At 45.2% G+C, this 21,875-nt stretch overlaps 1 protein-coding gene and 1 long non-coding RNA gene across 4 annotated transcripts in view; both read left to right on the forward strand.

Annotated features, from left to right (window-relative positions):
• The window catches only part of LOC120985959, a 1,109,413-nt gene that overhangs the window by 379,311 nt on the left and 708,227 nt on the right, over positions 1 to 21,875 (forward strand). The window lies entirely within an intron of this gene.
• KLHL25 (kelch like family member 25) overlaps positions 1 to 21,875 on the forward strand; it is a 44,252-nt gene that overhangs the window by 6,840 nt on the left and 15,537 nt on the right. For 2 of the 3 annotated variants that reach the window (XM_040414192.1, XM_040414193.1), the window contains exon 2: positions 601 to 661. The exons of the other annotated variant lie outside the window; for it this stretch is intronic. The gene's annotated coding sequence lies outside the window, so the exon portion shown is untranslated. The remainder of the gene's footprint in view (positions 1 to 600; positions 662 to 21,875) is intronic. 3 annotated transcript variants of the gene reach the window in all.

Raw genomic sequence — 21,875 nt, forward strand, 5'->3', positions numbered from 1 at the left:
TCATTCTGGCTCATAGAGGTGGGCTCTTGTGCAGATGATGCTTTTCCTTTATGAAATCTATATCCCTTATTTTCCCCGAACACAGGTTTCAGACTCTTCCCATTGCTATAATCCCCAAGATCCACCCACATATACCTCATGAGATTTTTGGGGCATATGCAAATGACGTGGGGCCACTTCACTGATGGCCTATTCTCAAGATAAATCGTCAGCATCCTCTGCCTGAGGGTCTGACACCTGGCGCCCCCACCAGTCAGCTGTTTCAGGCAGGCACTGGAAACTATACAGTGAACGTAAGGCTCCACCCACTGCGTAGTTTCTGGTGCTCGCTGCTAGTTCACTTGAATGGGGGCTGAGCTGCAGTACCCCAGCATGGCCACTACACCGTGGATGGAGCCTTGTGTTTCCAGTTCCGTCCACTGTATGGTTTCTGGGACCAGTCGCCCATCTTATTTTTGTGACCCATCCTGTAGATAGGCCATCAGTATCTAAGTACTGGAAAGCCCCTTTAAAGTTCCTATAGCTAGATTAATATTGACCCTAAAGTGGTTTCTCTGACCCCTATTGACACAGGACTGTTTTACCTTGTCTTTACCACAGGAGCCAGATGTTACAGGCAGATATTAAAGTCACTGGGAAGCCGGACCAACCTCTCCTGCATGTATGTATACCCATGTACTTGTCTATAATCCTTTCCTGCTACATGCACCAACAGTGGGACCTTGTCTGCTCCAGTCCCCCATGTTTACACGAGGCATAGTCCGGGTGGAACGTCAGGAATGTGCTGCTGTTTGGCTCTGAGGGAGGGAATGTTCTGCACGTCCTGGCTGCCGGCTAGACCTCCTTCAGCCTCCAGCCCTTAGCATGCCTCCTTTGTGTATTGTCTTCATGCTGGCGGCCCCTTCTCTAGCACATAAGGCTAAAACATGATGAAATGGGGCTGAAGGGTGAATTACATCCTTTTTATGACTTCACCTACCAATGTACATGTATATTGTAATGGTTTTAGTGCTGTACATGGATCACAGATGGCTTTGGACACCTTTTATGTCACATATTTTATTAAAAGAATACCAATTCATCCCTAGAAAGGAAAAATCCCCGTAGAGAAAGCGCCCCGGTCATACATTCATCAATAGATGGCTGGTTTCAGGCAGCAGTAAGGCACCACGCACACAGCAATGTAGCAGGGTTGCCAACCGTCCAGAAATTTTTGGACAGTCCGTAAAAATAGGTAACTTTTTTTTCCTGTGTGTGTGACAAAAAAAAAATTGATGCATTCATGATTTTTTTTTTTTTTTTTTTTTTTTTAAGTCTGGTGGTACTTAACTCCTTAACCCCTTAAGGACACAGCCTTATTACACCTTAGGACCAGGCCATTTTTTGCAAATCTGACCAGTGTTACTTTAAGTGCTGATAACTGTAAAACGCTTTGAATTATCCAGGCCGTTCTGAGATTGTTTTTTCGTCACATATTATACTTCATGACACTGGTAAAATGAAGTAAAAACAATTTTTTTTTTTTGCACCAAAAAATACCTAATTTAACAAATATTTAGAAAAATTAGCAAATTTCAAAGTTTCAGTTTCTCTACTTCTGTAATACATAGTAATACCCCCAGAAATTGTGATGACTTTACATTCCCCATATGTCTACTTCATGTTTGAATTATTTTGGGAATGATATTTTATTTTTTGGGGATGTTATAAGTAGGGGTGCACCGAAATGAAAATTCTGGTCCGAAACCGAAACCGAAAATTCAGGATGCCCTTGACCGAAAACCGAAACCGAAACCGAAACTGCCTTTTTGCCCAAATACTTTTAAAATACTTTTTTTTTAATGATTTTATTAATAATTCTTTTTCATGAATGAAATTCATCTGTGGGTGGCGCTGTTATGGAGAGGGGGATCTGTGGGTGGCTCTGTTATGGAGAGGGGGATCTGTGGGTGGCGCTGTTATGGAGAGGGGGATCTGTGGGTGGCTCTGTTATGGAGAGGGGGATCTGTGGGTGGCGCTGTTATGGAGAGGGGGATCTGTGGGTGGCGCTGTTATGGAGAGGGGGATCTGTGGGTGGCGCTGTTATGGAGAGGGGGATCTGTGGGTGGCGCTGTTATGGAGAGGGGGATCTGTGGGTGGCGCTGTTATGGAGAGGGGGATCTGTGCACTGTTATGGGCATAACAGTGCACAGATCCCTTTCCCCATAACAGTGCACAGATCCCCCCTCCCCATAGCAGTGCCATAGACCGATCCCCCTCTCCATAACAGCCCCGGCCCTGCTGCTCACAGCATCACTCACTGCATCTTTATTTTACCTTACAATCATGACGCTCCGGTAACAACTCTGCAGGCAGAACGGAGGCCGGCGTAACGTCACTTACTCACGTGACGCACCTGCTCCGCCCACTTTATGAATGAAGGAGGCGGAGCAGGCGCGTCACGTGAGTAAGTGACGTTACGCCGGCCTCCGCTCTGCCTGCAGAGTTGTTAGTTACTGGAGCCTCACGATTGTAAGGTAAAATAAAGATGCAGTGACAAAGTAAACCGCCCGCCCGGCGCCCGCCCGCAGATGGTGGGTGACAAATCCCACACCCCATATTTTCGGCCGATATGTAACAATATCGGCCGAAGTGGATTAGGTGCATTTTCGGCCGATATTTTCGGCTGCCGAAATTTCGGTGCACCCCTAGTTATAAGGCTTAGAAGTTTTTCAGAAATTTTTCAGAAATTTACAAAAACTTAATTTTTAGGGACCAGTTCAGGTCTGAAGTCACTTTGCGAGGCTTACATAATAGAAACCACCCAAAAATGACCCCATCTAAGAAACTACACCCCTCAAGGTATTCAAAACTGATTTTACATACGTTGTTAACCCTTTAGGTGTTGCACAAGAGTTATTGGCAAATGGGGATGAAATTTGAGAATTTTATATTTTTGCCTTATTTTCCATTTTAACCCATTTTTTTCCACTAACAAAGCAAGGGTTAACAGCCAAACAAGACTGTATCTTTATTGCCCTGACTCTGCCGTTTACAGAAACACCCAATATGTGGTCGTACACTACTGTACGGCCACACAGCGGGGCGTAGAGTGAAAGGTGCACCGTTTGGTTTTTGGAGGGCTGATTTTTATGGACCGGTTTATTTACACCGTGTCCTGTTTCAACCCCTCTGATGCACCCCTGGAGTAGAAACTCCCTAAAAGTGACCCCATTTTGGAAACTACGGGATAAGGTGGCATTTTTTTGGGGACTATTTTTAGGGTAAATATGATTTTTGGTTGCTCTATATTACATTTTTGTGAGGCAATGTTACCAAAAATTGAAATTCAGAAATTTAATCTCCATTTGCCATTAACTGTTGAGGAACACCTAAAGGGTTAATAAAGTTTGTATAATCGGTTTTGAATACCTTGAGGGGTGTAGTTTCTTAGATGGGGTCACTTTTAGGGAGTTTTTACTCTAGGGGGGCATCAGGGGGGCTTCAAAAGGGACATGGTGTCAATAAAAAAAGGCCATCAAAATCGGCCTTCCAGAAACCATGTCGGTCCTTTCCTTTTGCGGCCTCCATTTTACTGATACAGCAGTTTACGACCACAAATGTGGCGTTTCTGTAAACTGCAGTATCAGGGTAATAAATATGAAGTTTTGTTTGGTTGTTAACCCTTGTTTTGTTACCGGAAAAAACGGATTGAAATGGAAAAGTGCCAAAAATAGCGGTTTTGGCACCGTTTTTATTATTATTTTTTTTTAACTGTGTTAATCTGGGGGGTTAGGTCATGGGATATTTTTATAGAGGAGATTCTTACGGACGCGGCAATACCTAATAAGTCTACTTTTTTTTTTACAATTATTTAGGTTTTAGACTATATTATCCTTTTTGATACCCCCAAAAAATTTTTGTATCTCTAAAGTCTAAGAATAATTTTTTTATTTTTTATTTTATCCGATTATCTTATGTGGGGGATGAGACGACGGTTTTATTGGCACTTTGGGGGCTATATGACTTTTTGATCGCTTGCTATTAAACTTTTTATTATGTAAGGTGACAAAAAAAAACTTTTTGCACCTTTATTTATATATATTTTTTTTTTTTCTGGACCGTGTTAATCTGGGGGGTTAGGTCATGGGGTATTTTTATAGAGGAGATTATTACCGACGCGGCGATACCTAATATGTCTACTTTTAATAAATTATTTTAGTTTTTTTGGGTGTCTCAAGTCTGAGAACTATTTTTTTTATCCGATGTCAGTGCTAAATTGGGATATAAATTTAGTACTCCATGGAAGTGTGATACTCCCTGAAGCAACCGTCAATGCAGAGGCCCGGATGATCGGGGCACGTGTCGCACTGAGTAGTCGTGTCCTTCCGTATCCCCCTCCTGCGACACACTCTGCACTTTTTTTGGGTTCGTCCCTTCTTTCCAGTATGGGGAACCACACCTGGAAAGTGTTGGCCACGGACGATCCGGGCACCTACAGTTCCCGAGGTACTCCGGCCTGCTCTTTCCCGGTCCGAAAAGATCATGGCCATGAGGACTGCCTCATAGAACTGGAGGAATGTCCCTGTGCTGCCAGCGCTTCGGGATAGTACAAAAGAGTTGTACATGGCAACCTGTACCAAGTAGACCGCAACTTTTTTGTACCATGCCCGGGTTTTGCGCATGGCGTTATATGGCTTGAGGACTTGATCCGAGAGATCAACTCCTCCCATATACCGATTGTAGTCGACGATACAATCGGGCTTGAGGACCGTTGCCGCGGTACCTCGCACAGGGACAGGGGTGGTGCTGTTCCCGTGGATTGTGGACAGTACAAGGACATCCCTATTGTCCTTATACCTGACCAGCAACAGGTTTCCAGTGGTAAGGGCACGGGTCTCACCCCTGGGACACAAGTTTCCCGGTAACACCCAGAGTGGGGGGACATTCTGGGGGTTGAATCCGGGAATCTCGCCCCTCGTATACACAAAATTTGTAAGTGTACCCTGAGGTACTCTCACAAATTTTGTATAGCTTCACGCCATACCTCGCCCGCTTGGAGGGCACATACTGGCGGAAAATGAGTCTCCCCTTGAACTCAATGAGAGACTCATCAACCACGACCTCCCTTCCAGGTACATAGGCCTCCATGAATGTGGGGTCATCCTCATCCTCACTGGGACTCTCGGAGTCGGAGGCAAGCTGGGCGTATGCCTCCTCGGCCGAGAACGTCCGGCGGGCCATAGGGGAGTGTGTGTCTGCGTGTATATGTGCGTGTGTGTAACTCTTTATTTGGTGTGCATGTGTGTGGGGGCACGGGTGTTCGCGGACTTAACCCTAAAACTAACAGAAAAAAATAAACTAACTAAAAAAAGGGCAAAAAATGTGGGGAAAAAAATTCAAAACCGCTGATCAACCGTCCGAAGTTGATCAGCGGTGGGGTGTGCGATGCGCTAACAGTGGCCGGACACTAAGTGCCGGCCACAGTCAGCGTACACCAAAAAAAAAAAATTAATAAATTCACCCCAAAAAAGGTGGGGGGGGGGCAGGGGGTAACTTAGGGTGATGCTATCAAAGTTCAGAAACTAACTTTCTCTTTTTTTTTCCCTGCCTAAACCAAACTTTCCCTGTGCTGTCCCTATGTACCTGATGGGGGGTGCTGGGGCACAGATCGCGTCCTGGGGGCAGAGATCGGGTCCTGGGGGTGCTGGCAGCGATGGCGGACACACGTGCAGGCAGCTCCTCTCTCCTCCGGCTCCGGAACACAAAAGGAGGAGGAGAGGAGCGCCTGCCTCTTTTGAATCTGCCGCCGGACCGCCCACAGACCAATACGAAAGCGATCCTGAGTGGTGATGTCACCATCACCACTCAGGATCGCTAGATGGTGATTGGTGGAGTGAAATCACACCACCATCACCATCCTGTTCCGGGTTATCGGGTCTTCAGAGACCCGAATAACCCGGAAACGCAGAAAACCGCAGGTCTGAATTGAACTGCGGTTTTCTGCGATCGCATACATGGGGGGGGGGGGTCACCGGACCCCCCGGCGCATTTGCCCCAAGTGCCTGCTCAATGATTTGAGCAGGCACGGGGCTCCGATCACCGCCCGCCGCGCGGTGGTGATCGAAAATACACAGGGCGTACATGTACTTAAGTACCAGGGTACAAGGGCGTACAAGGGCGGGGTTAAGGACCGGGCCATTTTTTGTAAATCTGACATGTCACTTTATGTGGTGATAACTTCAAAACACTTTTACTTATCCAGGCCATTCTGAGATTTTCTCGTCACATATTGTACTTCATGACAGTGGTAAAATTGAGTAAACATTTTTTACTTTTTTTTTTAATAAAAAAATTCCAAATATACAAAAAAATTTGGAAAATTTCCAAATTTACATTTCTCTACTTTTATAATAGATAGAAATACCTCAAAAAATTGTTATTTTACATTCCCCATATGTCTGCTTCATGTTTGGATCATTTAGTGAATGCCATTTAATTTTTTGGGGACGTTACAAGGCTTAGAAGTTTAAAAGCAAATCTCAAGATTTTTCAGAAAATTTCTAAAACCCACTTTTTCAGGACCAGTTCGGGTCTAAAGTCACTTTGTGAGGCTTACATAATAGAAATCACCCAAAAATGACCCCATTTTACAAACTACACCCTCAAGGTATTCAAAACAGATTTTACAAATTTTGTTAACCCTTTAGGTGTTCCACAAGAATTAATGGAAAATAGAGATAAAATTTCACTTTTTTGGCAGATTTTCCATTTGAATCAATTTTTTCCTGTTACAAAGCAAGGGTTAACAGCCAAACAAAACTCAATATTTATGGCCCTGATTCTGTAGTTTACAGAAACACCCCACATGTGATCGTAAAACTGCTGTACGAGCACACGGCAGGGCATAGAAGGAAAGGACAGTTTTTTTGACACCATGTCCCAATGTAATGTACCATTAGTTCAAAGCCCACCAAAAGCACACCTTTTGGTTCAAAATAGTTTTTTTTCTTATTTTGCTCCTCAAAAACCTAGGTGCGTCTTATGGGCCGGTGCGTTTTATAGGGCGAAAAATACGATATATATACACTGCTCAAAAAAATAAAGGGAACACTTAAACAACACAATGTAACTCCAAGTCAATCACACTTCTGTGAAATCAAACTGTCCACTTAGGAAGCAACACTGAGTGACAATCAATTTCACATGCTGTTGTGCAAATGGGATAGACAACAGGTGGAAATTTATAGGCAATTAGCAAGACACCCCCAATAAAGGAGTGGTTCTGCAGGTGGTGACCACAGACCACTTCTCAGTTCCTATGCTTCCTGGCTGATGTTTTGGTCACTTTTGAATGCTGGCGCTGCTTTTACTCTAGTGGTAGCATGAGACGGAGTCTACAACCCACACAAGTGGCTCAGGTAGTGCAGCTTATCCAGGATGGCACATCAATGCGAGCTGTGGCAAGAAGGTTTGCTGTGTCTGTCAGCGTAGTGTCCAGAGCATGGAGGCGCTACCAGGAGACAGGCCAGTACATCAGGAGACGTGGAGGAGGCCGTAGGAGGGCAACAACCCAGCAGCAGGACTGCTACCTCCGCCTTTGTGCAAGGAGGAACATGATGAGCACTGCCAGAGCCCTGCAAAATGACCTCCAGCAGGCCACAAATGTGCATGTGTCTGCTCAAATGGTCAGACACAGACTCCATGAGGGTGATATGAGGGCCCGACGTCCACAGGTGGGGGTTGAGCTTACAGCCAACACCGTGCAGGACGTTTGGCATTTGCCAGAGAACACCAAGATTGGCAAATTCGCCACTGGCGCCCTGTGCTCTTCACAGATGAAAGCAGGTTCACACTGAGCACATGTGACAGACGTGACAGAGTCTTGAGACGCCGTGGAGAACATTCTGCTGCCTGCAACATCCTCCAGCATGACCGGTTTGGCATTGGGTCAGTAATGGTGTGGGGTGGCATTTCTTTGGAGGGCCGCACAGCCCTCCATGTGCTCGCCAGAGGTAGCCTGACTGCCATTAGGTACCGAGATGAGATCCTCAGACCCCTTGTGAGACCATATGCTGTTGCGGTTGGCCCTGGGTTCCTCCTAATGCAAGACCATGCTAGACCTCATGTGGCTGGAGTGTGTCAGCAGTTCCTGCAGAACGAAGGCATTGATGCTATGGACTGGCCCGCCCGTTCCCCAGACCTGAATCCAATTGAGCACATCTGGGACATCATGTCTCGCTCTATCCAATTTGTGTGATTTTGTTGTCAGCACATTCAACTATGTAAAGAACAAAGTATTTCAGAAGAATATTTAATTAATTCAGATCTAGGATGTGTTATTTTTGTGTTCCCTTTATTTTTTTGAGCAGTGTATCATTTAAATTTGTAAAAAATATTTTTAAACTTTTTTTTTTTCATACACTTTTTAACAGTTGCCCTAGGGAACTTGAACAAGCAATCATAGACTCTGATGAATTAGCATTGGAGTCAAGGAGAATTTCACTGTGTTCCTGTGGAGCCCTGCCACAGGCAGAGGCTCCACAGGAACCTAGGAGCGGCAGCCTCGGATCATTCAGGAGCACCAAGGCTGCCGCCCACAACATCTGTCTCCCCCGCTCTTGCAGGTGCACTGTGGCATCTGAGGGGTTAAATGTGTGCTATCAACATTGTGGTTGAATGCATACATTACCCCCGGGTGTCTGCACCTTTATGGCGCTTGGGGAGGGGCTCCATCTTTAAATACCCCACCGCCGATGTATATTTACGTTAGGCGGTTGGGAAAGGGTTAAGAAAAACTTGGGAACGGAGCCTCGGATCATCAAAAAAAACGGGGTTTTAATCAAGTGAACCACAGCAGACCGTTAGATAGGGAGGCCTCGGGTGACAGATTTAGTTTAAGGTAAAGGCAGTTTTGTATCGCCATGAATGTGACTGTGCCATAAAAGCAGGTGCTGTGCAGTGTAGTGGCCCCTACTGAAGTATACTGACCAGTACAGTGCTGCCATACAGAGTATATTCTGTGGGGTATGACGTCTTTGTATTAGGGTACGGCAACACTGTTCGCGGCCTGGATCACAGAGTAGCAGTGATCCCATAGAAATAAATGGGATCACAGCACAAGCCGCAAAAAAAACAACACTGCGACTTTTTTGCTGTCCCATTCCTTTTCTGCTGGTGTTGCCAGACCTTTACATAGGGCAGCCACTTATCCAGGGGAGCTTTCAATCTATGTATTTGTCAGACCGTTTACAGTCCAGTGGACTCTGGGCACGTGGTGATGGTGTAACGTTCACCATACCAGCGTTCCAGTGCAGTCATGCTACTGCTGGCATTGTGCCACCCTGCCCGCACTTGTTTATAGAGGTTGTAGATAAAGTAAACTACAGTTGTTTAACACCAAGCTGAACTTTTTCTAAATGCAAAAAAGTCTCATGAGGCTGTGGGAAAATCTGCACTAGATGACTGGGTTGTCCCCAGGCCCTAGTATATCTCTTCTTAATGATGTGTCTTGTGTTGCCCAATCTCAATATATTCATCATCTCTAGGCACCGATCCAAATATATGGAAACCGTTTTTGCAATAGCTGTGAAAAATCAGTTTCCCGTTTCTGGTAAATTTTTATAAATTCTGTTCAGCTGGGCAGTGAGTCTGCCATTCGGGAGCCAGGGGAAGCCACTGCTGTCCCACAAACCAGTATAAGTAGGACGTGATGGTGTAACGTGTATTAACTATGATTCAACGTTTTCATATTCTTTGACAACTAGAAATGTGACCTTCTTATTGGCCTTGTTCATATTTTGCAAAAAGCTAAAGAAATGTGTCAAAATACAGATTCCGAAATTCAAGGGTAAGAGGGAAATTTTATCCACCCCCTACTGCACAAAACTGGCTTAGTCGCAAGGGGTTTGAGGCTTTTTAAATGTCATTTACGAAGACTTTTTGCGCAAATGCTGTTGAGTGGTGTGGGTGGGGCCACTGCCCCTATAGGTTTATCATTTACATCCGTTTTCTGGTGTAAATAATGACTAAAATCTATGCCGGCTACGAACTAGTGTAAATTTCATTCCAGGTGCATGGACTGCTGAAGGTTGCACCTAAGGCCTTATGCACATGACCATATCCGTTTTGAGGTCTGCAAAATCCACAAATCACAGATGACTATGACTTATATGTGACGTCATTGTTCTGTGAGATATATAATTATATATATATATATATTTTTTTTTACTTTAATGGGTGGCCAAGAACAGGACATGTTCTAACTTTTTGCGGAATGGGCATTTAAATGCGGATGGCACAGGGATGACATGGATGTTCGGTCCGTTTTATTTATTTTTTTATTTTTGCAGACCCATAGAAATTAATTCCATTATGGAAACAGTCATTAGCATTCAGAGGTAAGGGGAGGTGAGGGCAGCGCTGCGCTGGCTGAACTTGCCTTCGTTGCTCTTCTTCCGGGTCCTGCTGTTGTGTCCTGACCGCGTACAGCGGCAAGACGTAGTGCACGTAGGCACGCACTATGACCTGACGCTGTGCACCGTCAGCTCACAGTACACAGCAGGACTCGGAAGAAGCAATGGAGCAGGTAAGCTTATTTTATTTTATTTTATTTTTTTTGTATCTGAGGCTGATAGGGTCTGATTGGGGGCTGGGGGTCCGTTCTGAGGCTGATTGGGAGTTAGGGGGTCTGAACTGAGGCTGATGTGGGCTGCTCTGAGGCTAATGAAGGCTATGGGGGTCCAATCTGAGGCTAATGGAGGTTTGAGGATATGATCTGAGGCTGATGGAGCTTACAGGTATGATTTTGGGGTCTGATCTGAGATATGCATAGTTTTTTCTTATATCTACATAGTTTAAAAATAAATGTAAAGTTTGAAAAAAAAGAAAACATATTTTTATTTTTTTTATTTTAAATTATTTTTTTTTAATATCACCATATTCTGACCCAACTTTTTTTATATGTCAGTAGGATTCCCGAAAGCGCGAGCTTCTAGGTGTTTGACACTTTAGATGCCGTGAACTCACTTGATCATGGCATCTAAAGGCTTTAATTACTGTGATTGGTATTATTGACGGTCACGTTAATTAGCCGCAGGTCCAGTGGCGTACATACAGGGGTCGCAGTTGCGACCGGGCCCGGCACTCCAGGGGGCCCAGCCGTCTGTGGACCCCTGGCCCCTGCAGTAGTGCGTGTGCGACTCAGGTGGGCCCGCGGCGGCGGCAGGTGACAGGGAGATGAACGCTTCCATTGTTCCTCTGATAGGCTGCGGGCCTTGTGCCGGCAGCCTATCAGAGCGGTGCAGGCGGCACGATGATGTCATCGCGCCGCTTGAGCAGTACAGAGCGGGACACAGGCCAGAAGAGGCCTGCATCGCATCGCTGCTAAGGGGGTAAGTATAAGGGTTTATTATTATTTTTTTTTAATACTGGACTTTACTTGGGACATGAGGAGACACTTTATACTGGAAAATGGAGGGGGGAGAAGGAAGGTTGGAACTTGATACTGGAAAATGGGGGGGGGGGGGGAAAGGAAGGTTGGCACTTGATAAAAATGGGGGGGGGGGAGAAGGAAGGTTGGAACTTAATACTGGAAAATGGGGGGGGGGGGGGGGGAGGAAGGTTGGCACTTGATACTGGAAAATGGGGGGGGGGGGGAGGAAGGTTGGCACTTGATACTGGAAAATGGGGGGTTGAAGGAAGGTTGGCACTTGATACTGGAAAATGGGGGGGGAAGGAAGGTTGGCACTTGATACTGGAAAATGAGGGGGGGGGAGGAAGGAAGGTTGGCACTTGATACTGGAAAATGGGGGGGGGGAAGGAAGGTTGGCACTTGATACTGGAAAATGGGGGGGGGGAAGGAAGGTTGGCACTTGATACTGGAAAATGAGGGGGGGAAGGTTGGCACTTGATACTGGAAAAAGATGGGGGGAAGGTTGGCACTTGATACTGGAAAATGGGGGGGGAAAGGTTGGCACTTGATACTGGAAAATGAGGGGGGGCGGTTGGCACTTGATACTGGCACAATATTGGGGGTACTATTGGTGACCACAGGGCACAGTATTGGGGTAGTAGGATGTTTTGTCCAGAAGATGGTAGGATGATGGAAAAGTAGTAAACTAAGATAAAAAAATTTTTTGTCAAACTGCAGAGATTAAAAACGGCGTAAAAATGGTGGTCTGGTCTGAAAGGAGAAGACGAGGACAGAGAACATCTACATCGAAGGAGACGTCACTGGATGTAAGAGGTACGGGCGCGATTTATGGGTGGGGCTGTGTGTGTGGTTGACACAGGGACCCCATAATCTCCTATTGCCCGGGGAAATGCCCCTCCCGAGACCGGGGGGGGGGGGCCCATGGATCAGTTTCGCACCGGGGCCCCATGGATTGTGTGTACGCCACTGCGCAGGTCTCTGCTGTTTGAAACAACAGAGACCTGCCATACATTATGCACGTGCGATCACCATGTCTGCCTATTGCTCCAGTGCCATACATGTACGGTGCTGGTAGCGAAAGGATTAAATTATGGGGAAAGGGAGAGATTTGAAATATATATATATATATATAATATATACACTCACCTAAAGAATTTTTAGGAACACCATACTAATACGGTGTTGGACCCCCTTTTGCCTTCAGAACTGCCTTAATTCTACGTGGCATTGATTCCACAAGGTGCTGATAGCATTCTTTAGAAATGTTGGCCCATATTGATAGGATAGCATCTTGCAGTTGATGGAGATTTGAGGGATGCACATCCAGGGCACGAAGCTCCCATTCCACCACATCCCAAAGATGCTCTATTGGGTTGAGATCTGGTGACTGTGGGGGCCATTTTAGTACAGTGAACTCATTGTTATGTTCAAGAAACCAATTTGAAATTATTCGAGCTTTGTGACATGGAGCATTATCCTGCTGGAAGTAGCCATCAGAGGATGGATACATGTTCTCATTCTGTTTACGCCAAATTCGGACTCTACCATTTGAATGTCTCAACAGAAATCGAGACTCATCAGACCAGGCAACATTTTTCCAGTCTTCAACAGTCCAATTTTGGTGAGCCCGTGCAAATTGTAGGCTCTTTTTCCTATTTGTAGTGGAGATGAGTGGTACCCGGTGGGGTCTTCTGCTGTTGTAGCCCATCCGCCTCAAGGTTGTGCGTGTTGTGGCTTCACAAATGCTTTGCTGCATACCTCGGTTGTAACGAGTGGTTATTTCAGCCAACGTTGCTCTTCTATCAGCTTGAATCAGTCGGCCCATTCTCCTCTGACCTCTAGCATCCACAAGGCATTTTTGCCCACAGGACTGCCGCATACTGGATGTTTTTCCCTTTTCACACCATTCTTTGTAAACCCTAGAAATGGTTGTGCGTGAAAATCCCAGTAACTGAGCAGATTGTGAAATACTCAGACCGGCCCGTCTGGCACCAACAACCATGCCACGCTCAAAATTGCTTAAATCACCTTTCTTTCCCATTCTGACATTCAGTTTGGAGTTCAGGAGATTGTCTTGACCAGGACCACATCCCTAAATGCATTGAAGCAACTGCCATGTGATTGGTTGACTAGATAATTGCATTAATGAGTAATAGAACAGGTGTTCCTAATAATTCTTTAGGCGAGTGTATATACTAGCAGAAGGACCCGGCTTCACACGGGTATATTTCATCTATTTAATTTTATGTTTCCGCGTGTCGTAAAAAGATATTGACAGTTTCCTGCATAACAGTGACCTCTACAGTGTCCGCCCCTTTAACAGGGACCTCCACGGCGCCCGCCCCTTTAACCACCTCAGCCCCCAGTGCTTAAACACCCTGAAAGACCAGGCCACTTTTTACACTTCTGACCTACACTACTTTCACCGTTTATTGCTCGGTCATGCAACTTACCACCCAAATGAATTTTACCTCCTTTTCTTCTCACTAATAGAGCTTTCATTTGGTGGTATTTCATTGCTGCTGACATTTTTACTTTTTTTGTTATTAATCGAAATTTAACGATTTTTTTTGCAAAAAAATGACATTTTTCACTTTCAGTTGTAAAATTTTGCAAAAAAAACGAGATCCATATAGAAATTTTGCTCTAAATTTATAGTTCTACATGTCTTTGATAAAAAAAAATGTTTGGGTAAAAAAAAAATGGTTTGGGTAAAAGTTATAGCGTTTACAAACTATGGTACAAAAATGTGAATTTCCGCTTTTTGAAGCAGCTCTGACTTTCTGAGCACCTGTCATGTTTCCTGAGGTTCTGCAATGCCCAGACAGTACAAACACCCCACAAATGACCCCATTTCGGAAAGTACACACCCTAAGGTATTCGCTGATGGGCATAGTGAGTTCATAGAACTTTTTATTTTTTGTCACAAGTTAGCGGAAAATGATGATTTTTTTTTTTTTTTTTTTTTTTTCTTACAAAGTCTCATATTCCACTAACCTGTGACAAAAAATAAAAACTTCTATGAACTCACTATGCCCATAACGAAATACCTTGGGGTCTCTTCTTTCCAAAATGGGGTCACTTGTGGGGTAGTTATACTGCCCTGGCATTCTAGGGGCCCAAATGTGTGGTAAGGAGTTTGAAATCAAATTCTGAAAAAAATGACCTGTCAAATCCGAAAGGTGCTCTTTGGAATATGGGCCCCTTTGCCCACCTAGGCTGCAAAAAAGTGTCACACATCTGGTATCTCCGTACTCAGGAGAAGGTGGGGAATGTGTTTTGGGGTGTCATTTTATATATACCCATGCTGGGTGAGAGAAATATCTTGGCAAAAGACAACTTTTCCCATTTTTTTATACAAAGTTGGCATTTCACCAAGATATTTATCTCACCCAGCATGGGTATATATAAAATGACACCCCAAAACACATTCCCCACCTTCTCCTGAGTACGGAGATACCAGATGTGTGACACTTTTTTGCAGCCTAGGTGGGCAAAGGGGCCCATATTCCAAAGAGCACCTTTCGGATTTGACAGGTCATTTTTTTCAGAATTTGATTTCAAACTCCTTACCACACATTTGGGCCCCTAGAATGACAGGGCAGTATAACTACCCCACAAGTGACCCCATTTTGGAAAGAAGACACCCCAAGGTATTCCGTGAGGGGCATGGCGAGTTCCTAGAATTTTTTATTTTTTGTCACAAGTTAGTGGAAAATTATGATTTTTTTTTTTTTTTTTTTTTTCATACAAAGTCTCATATTCCACTAACTTGTGACAAAAAATAAAAACTTCCATGAACTCACTATGCCCATCAGCGAATACCTTGGGGTCTCTTCTTTCCAAAATGGGGTCACTTGTGGGGTAGTTATACTGCCCTGGCATTCTAGGGGCCCAAATGTGTGGTAAGGAGTTTGAAATCAAATTCAGTAAAAAATGACCTATGAAATCCAAAAGGTGCTCTTTGGAATGTGGGCCCCTTTGCCCACCTAGGCTGCAAAAAAGTGTCACACATCTGGTATCCCCGTACTCAGGAGAAGTTGAGGAATGTGTTTTGGGGTGTCTTTTTACATATACCCATGCTGGGTGAGATAAATATCTTGGTCAAATGCCAACTTTGTATAAAAAAATGGGAAAAGTTGTCTTTTGCCAAGATATTTCTCTCACCCAGCATGGGTATATGTAAAATGACACCCCAAAACACATTCCCCACCTTCTCCTGAGTACGGAGATACCAGATGTGTGACACTTTTTTGCAGCCTAGGTGGGCAAAGGGGCCCATATTCCAAAGAGCACCTTTCGGATTTGACAGGTCATTTTTTTCAGAATTTGATTTCAAACTCCTTACCACACATTTGGGCCCCTAGAATGCCAGGGCAGTATAACTACCCCACAAGTGACCCCATTTTGGAAAGAAGACACCCCAAGGTATTCGCTGATGGGCATAGTGAGTTCATGGAAATTTTTATTTTTTGTCACAAGTTAGTGGAATATGAGACTTTGTATGAAAAAAAAATAAAAAAAAAAAATCATCATTTTCCACTAACTTGTGACAAAAAATAAAAAATTCTAGGAACTTGCCATGCCCCTCACGGAATACCTTGGGGTGTCTTCTTTCCAAAATGGGGTCACTTGTGGGGTAGTTATACTGCCCTGGCATTCTAGGGGCCCAAATGTGTGGTAAGGAGTTTGAAATCAAATTCTGAAAAAAATGACCTGTCAAATCCGAAAGGTGCTCTTTGGAATATGGGCCCCTTTGCCCACCTAGGCTGCAAAAAAGTGTCACACATCTGGTATCCCCGTACTCAGGAGAAGGTGGGGAATGTGTTTTGGGGTGTCATTTTACATATACCCATGCTGGGTGAGAGAAATATCTTGGCAAAAGACAACTTTTCCCATTTTTTTATACAAAGTTGGCATTTGACCAAGATATTTATCTCACCCAGCATGGGTATATGTAAAAAGACACCCCAAAACACATTCCTCAACTTCTCCTGAGTACGGGGATACCAGATGTGTGACACTTTTTTGCAGCCTAGGTGGGCAAAGGGGCCCACATTCCAAAGAGCACCTTTTGGATTTCATAGGTCATTTTTTACTGAATTTGATTTCAAACTCCTTACCACACATTTGGGCCCCTAGAATGCCAGGGCAGTATAACTACCCCACAAGTGACCCCATTTTGGAAAGAAGAGACCCCAAGGTATTCGCTGATAGGCATAGTGAGTTCATGGAAATTTTTATTTTTTGTCACAAGTTAGTGGAATATGAGACTTTGTATGAAAAAAAAAAAAAAAAAAAAAATCATCATTTTCCACTAACTTGTGACAAAAAATAAAAAATTCTAGGAACTTGCCATGCCCCTCACGGAATACCTTGGGGTGTCTTCTTTCCAAAATGGGGTCACTTGTGGGGTAGTTATACTGCCCTGGCATTTTCCAGGGGCCCTAATGTCTGGTAAGTAGGTAAATGACCTGTGAAATCCGAAAGGTGCTCTTTGGAATGTGGGCCCCTTTGCCCACCTAGGCTGCAAAAAAGTGTCACACATCTGGTATCTCCGTACTCAGGAGAAGGTGGGGAATGTGTTTTGGGGTGTCTTTTTACATATACCCATGCTGGGTGAGAGAAATATCTTGGCAAAAGACAACTTTTCCCATTTTTTTTATACAAAGTTGGCATTTGACCAAGATATTTATCTCACCCAGCATGGGTATATGTAAAATGACACCCCAAAACATATTCCCCAACTTCTGCTGAATACGGAGATACCACATGTGTGACACTTTTTTGCAGCCTAGGTGGGCAAAGGTGCCCAAATTCCTTTTAGGAGGGCATTTTTAGACATTTGGATACCAGACTTCTTCTCACGCTTTGGGGCCCCTAAAATTCCAGGGCAGTATAAATACCCCACATGTGACCCCATTTTGGAAAGAAGACACCCCAAGGTATTCAATGAGGGGCATGGCGAGTTCATTGAAAAAAAAAAAATTTGGCACAAGTTAGCGGAAATTGATTTTTTTGATTTTGTTCTCACAAAGTCTCCCTTTCCGCTAACTTGGGACAAAAATTTCAATCTTTCATGGACTCAATATGCCCCTCAGCGAATACCTTGGGGTGTCTTCTTTCCAAAATGGTGTTATTTGTGGGGTGTTTGTACTGCCCTGGCATTTGAGGGTCTCCGCAATCATTACATGTATGCCCAGCATTAGGAGTTTCTGCTATTCTCCTTATATTGAGCATACGGGTAATGAGATTTTTTTTTTCCGTTCAGCCTCTGGGCTGAAAGAAAAAAATGAACGGCACAGATTTCTTCATTCGCATCGATCAATGTGGATGAAAAAATCTCTGCCAAAAAAAGAAAAAGGAGGGGAAAGGCGTCTGCCAGGACATAGGAGCTCCGCCCAACATCCATACCCACTTCAGCTCGTATGCCCTGGCAAACCAGATTTCTCCATTCACATCAATCGATGTGGATGAATAAATCATTGCCGGGATTTTTTTTTTTATATATACAAAGTGTTTGCCAAAGTATATGAACACCGCCACCTCCTCAGCTCATATGCCTCGGCAAACGTATCTTTTACTGCAGAGGAGAAATCTCGTCTTGCAGCGCCGCATACACCGACTTGCGTGTAATCTGACAGCAGCGCAATGCTTCTGTCCGAATGCACATCAGTGCTGCAGCTAGTCGATCGGTTGGTCCACCTGAAAGGTAAAAAAAACAAAACAAAAAAGAAAAAACCAGGCCGCAAAGCAATAACTTTATTAACTGTTGAACAGAACATAGAAACTTTTTTTAAACTTTTTTAACTGAACATTTAACTTTTTTACTTACCGGTATTTTTTTTTTTGTTTAGTTTTTTTTACCTTTTATAGAACAAACCTCTCCTTCCCCATGGGACAATGTGCAAAGCGCAAATCGCCCAAAGATGTGGCGAAGTACATTATGCACTTTATCCCAGGTGAAAGGAGAGGTTTGCAGCAGCTGTGAGTGAATGGGCCCTAATAGCCCTGTGTGCCTGTCCTGGTGAGATGTGATCCCTATGCTAAGTGTACCTGTGTGTGGTACTTCCGGAAACACTCTCCATAGCATAGGGCAGGGTGGTCAGCACAGTCAGGACAGAAATAGCGGGTGTCACGCCTTATTCCACTCCTGCTACAGACACGACATCTTTTTCGGGGTGACGGTTGGGTTGAGGTACCAGGAACGACACTGGGGAAATGTCGCTCGTGTAGACGGCTAACTACACTGGTGGATGGGGCCACGGAACCTCCTGGGTAAAGGAGGTTCTCGATGATCTCTTCCTGGAATTTGAGGAAGGATCCTGTTCTCCCAGCCTTACTGTAGAGAACAAAACTATTGTAGAGCGCCAATTGAATTAAATATACAGACACCTTCTTATACCAGCGTCTGGTTCTGCGGGAAACTAAATACGGAGACAACATCTGGTCATTGAAGTCCACCCCTCCCATGAGCGCATTATAGTCGTGGACACAGAGGGGCTTTTCAATGACACGGGTTGCTCGCTCAATTTGGATTGTCGTGTCTGCGTGAATGGAGGAGAGCATGTAAACGTCACGCTTGTCTCTCCATTTCACCGCGAGCAGTTCTTCGTTACACAAGGCAGCCCTCTGCCCCCTTGCAAGACGGGTGGTTACAAGCCGTTGGGGGAAGCCCACGCGACTAGTTCGCATGGTGCCACAGGCGCAAATCCGTTCTAGAAACAAATGCCTAAAGAGGGCCACACTTGTGTAGAAATTGTCCACATAAAGATGGTACCCCTTGCCGAATAAGGGTGACACCAAGTCCCAGACTGTCTTCCCACTGCTCCCCAGGTAGTCAGGGCAACCGACCGGCTCCAGGGTCTGATCTTTTCCCTCATAGATCCGAAATTTGTGGGTATAGCCTGTGGCCCTTTCACAGAGCTTATACAATTTGACCCCATACCGGGCACGCTTGCTTGGGATGTATTGTTTGAAGCCAAGGCGCCCGGTAAAATGTATTAGGGACTCGTCTACGCAGATGTTTTGCTCAGGGGTATACAAATCTGCAAATTTCAGGTTGAAATGGTCTATGAGGGGCCGAATTTTGTGGAGCCGGTCAAAAGCAGGGTGGCCTCTGGGACGGGAGGTGGTATTGTCGCTAAAATGCAGAAAACGTAGGATGGTCTCAAATCGTGTCCTGGACATAGCAGCAGAGAACATGGGCATGTGATGAATTGGGTGCGTTGACCAATATGACCGCAATTCATGCTTTTTTGTCAGGCCCATGTTGAGGAGAAGGCCCAAAAAAATTTTAAGCTCGGAAACTTGGACTGGTTTCCACCGGAAAGGCTGGGCATAATAGCTTCCCGGGTTAGCGGTTATAAATTGTGTGGCATACTGGTTGGTCTCTGCCACGACTAAGTCCAAGAGCTCCGCAGTCAAGAACAGCTCAAAAAATCCCAGGGCCGAACCGATTTGAGCCGTCTCAACCCGAACTCCAGACTGGGCGGTGAAAGGGGGAACTACTGGTGCGGCTGAAGTTGGTGACTGCCAATCAGGATTTGCCAGCACCTCAGGGACTCTAGGGGCTCTACGGGCCCGTCTTTGCGGTGGCTGCGACGGGGTAACTATTGCACGTGCCACCGTACCAGCTTCAACTGCCCTTCTGGTGCTCGCTACTTCACCAGGTTGTACGGCAGTGCTGGTACTAGGTCCAGGAAGGGCTGCGCTGCTGGTGTATGCCTCACCACGTGATCCGGCAGCGACAGCCCCACTCTGCTGCTCTTGAAGCGGATCCTGCGTAACCTGTGGTCTAGCGACATGGGGCCGGGTACGCCTGGTGCTGCCAGGGACCTCCACCTCCTCGTCCGAACTTTGGGTCAGAGAGCCACTGCTTTCCACAGGTTCATATTCTGACCCGCTAGATTCGTCAGATGAGGGTTCCCACTCCTCATCCGACTGGGTCAGAATCCTGTAGGCCTCTTCAGAAGAATACCCCCTGTTTGACATTTTGGACTACTAAATTTAGGGGTATTCCCTGAGACTACCCAAGAAAAAAAGCAAACCTGTCTTACAAAGGGGAGGCTAGCGAAGTACCGGAGGCTGCTGCGGTTGATAAAAAATATCAAAACTGATTTTTTTATCGCCGCAGTGCGTGTAAAATGAATGTGCAGTGATCAAAAAATAATAATTTTTTGTCACTGCGGTGGGGCGGGCGTGGGTGAACGCACGTGTGGGCGACCGATCAGGCCTGATCGGGCAAACACTGCGTTTTGGGTGGAGGGCGAGCTAAGGTGACACTAATACTATTATAGATCTGACCGTGATCAGTTTTGATCACTTACAGATACTATAAAAGTACAAATGCTGATTAGCGATACGCTAAACAGCGAATAAAAGTGACTGCGGTGCGGTGGGGTGGGCGCTAACTGACGCTAACTACCTAACCAAGGGGCCTAAACTATCCCTAAAACCTAACAGCCAATACCAGTGAAAAAAAAAAAGTGACAGTTTACACTGATCACTTTTTTTCCTTTCACTAGTGATTGACAGGGGCGATCAAAGGGGTGATCAAAGGGTTAATTGGGGTGCAGGTGGGTGATCTGGGGCTAAGGTGTAGTGTTTGGTGTACTCACAGTTCAGTCTGCTCCTGTGCTGGATCCAACCGACGAAAAGGACCAGCACAGGAGCAGACAAGCCATATAACAGATCATATTTACTAATATGATCTGTTATATGACTTTGGATTGGATTTTTTGAAAATCGCCAGCCTGCCAGCCAATGATCGTTGCTGGCAGGCTGGTGACGAACTTGTTCTTTGAATTTTGCCGGCCCGCGATGCGCATGCGCGGGCCGGCTTGGAGCGAAATCTCGCGTCTCGCGAGATGACGCGTATATGCGTGACTCTGCGCAGCGCTGCCACCTCCGGAACGCAATCCTGCGTTAGGCGGTCCGGAGGTGGTTAAGCAGTAAAGAAAAATGGCTGGGTTGTTATGGAAACCTGGAGTAAAACTGTGTTTATGGCAGTTGGGATTTGAAGAGAGAGACTTGCAGGCTTGTATTGGCTAATGTGGGTCATTTTTTGGGAATATCTCAGGAACGGTACGTCCTAGAGAGCTGAGACCCGGTCTAAAACCTTCCCAGACACCTGATGTACCTGTGTGCCAAATTTGGTGAAGATTGGTCCAGTCGTTTGGTCGCGCATAAAGAATGTCCAGACAGACGTCTAGACAGACAGACAGAAACTCATTTTTATATATATATGAGAGAGACTGTAAAAGGCAATCATTAGATTGCTTCTACAATGTATTGCATTGGGCTCCATAGGAACTACAGCTCTAAAAGCCCCCCAATCTCCATGTGAGGGAGCCATTCTTGACCCAGGAGCACAGTTCTCTCTGGTTTTCCGCTCTCAGATTCATTTGACTATGGCATCTGAGGGGTTAAATGTCTGAGATCTGTGTTATTGCCGATTGTA

This window comes from Bufo bufo, chromosome 1, assembly GCF_905171765.1.
Source record: "Bufo bufo chromosome 1, aBufBuf1.1, whole genome shotgun sequence".
In the NCBI taxonomy this organism is placed as follows: Eukaryota; Metazoa; Chordata; class Amphibia; order Anura; family Bufonidae; genus Bufo; species Bufo bufo.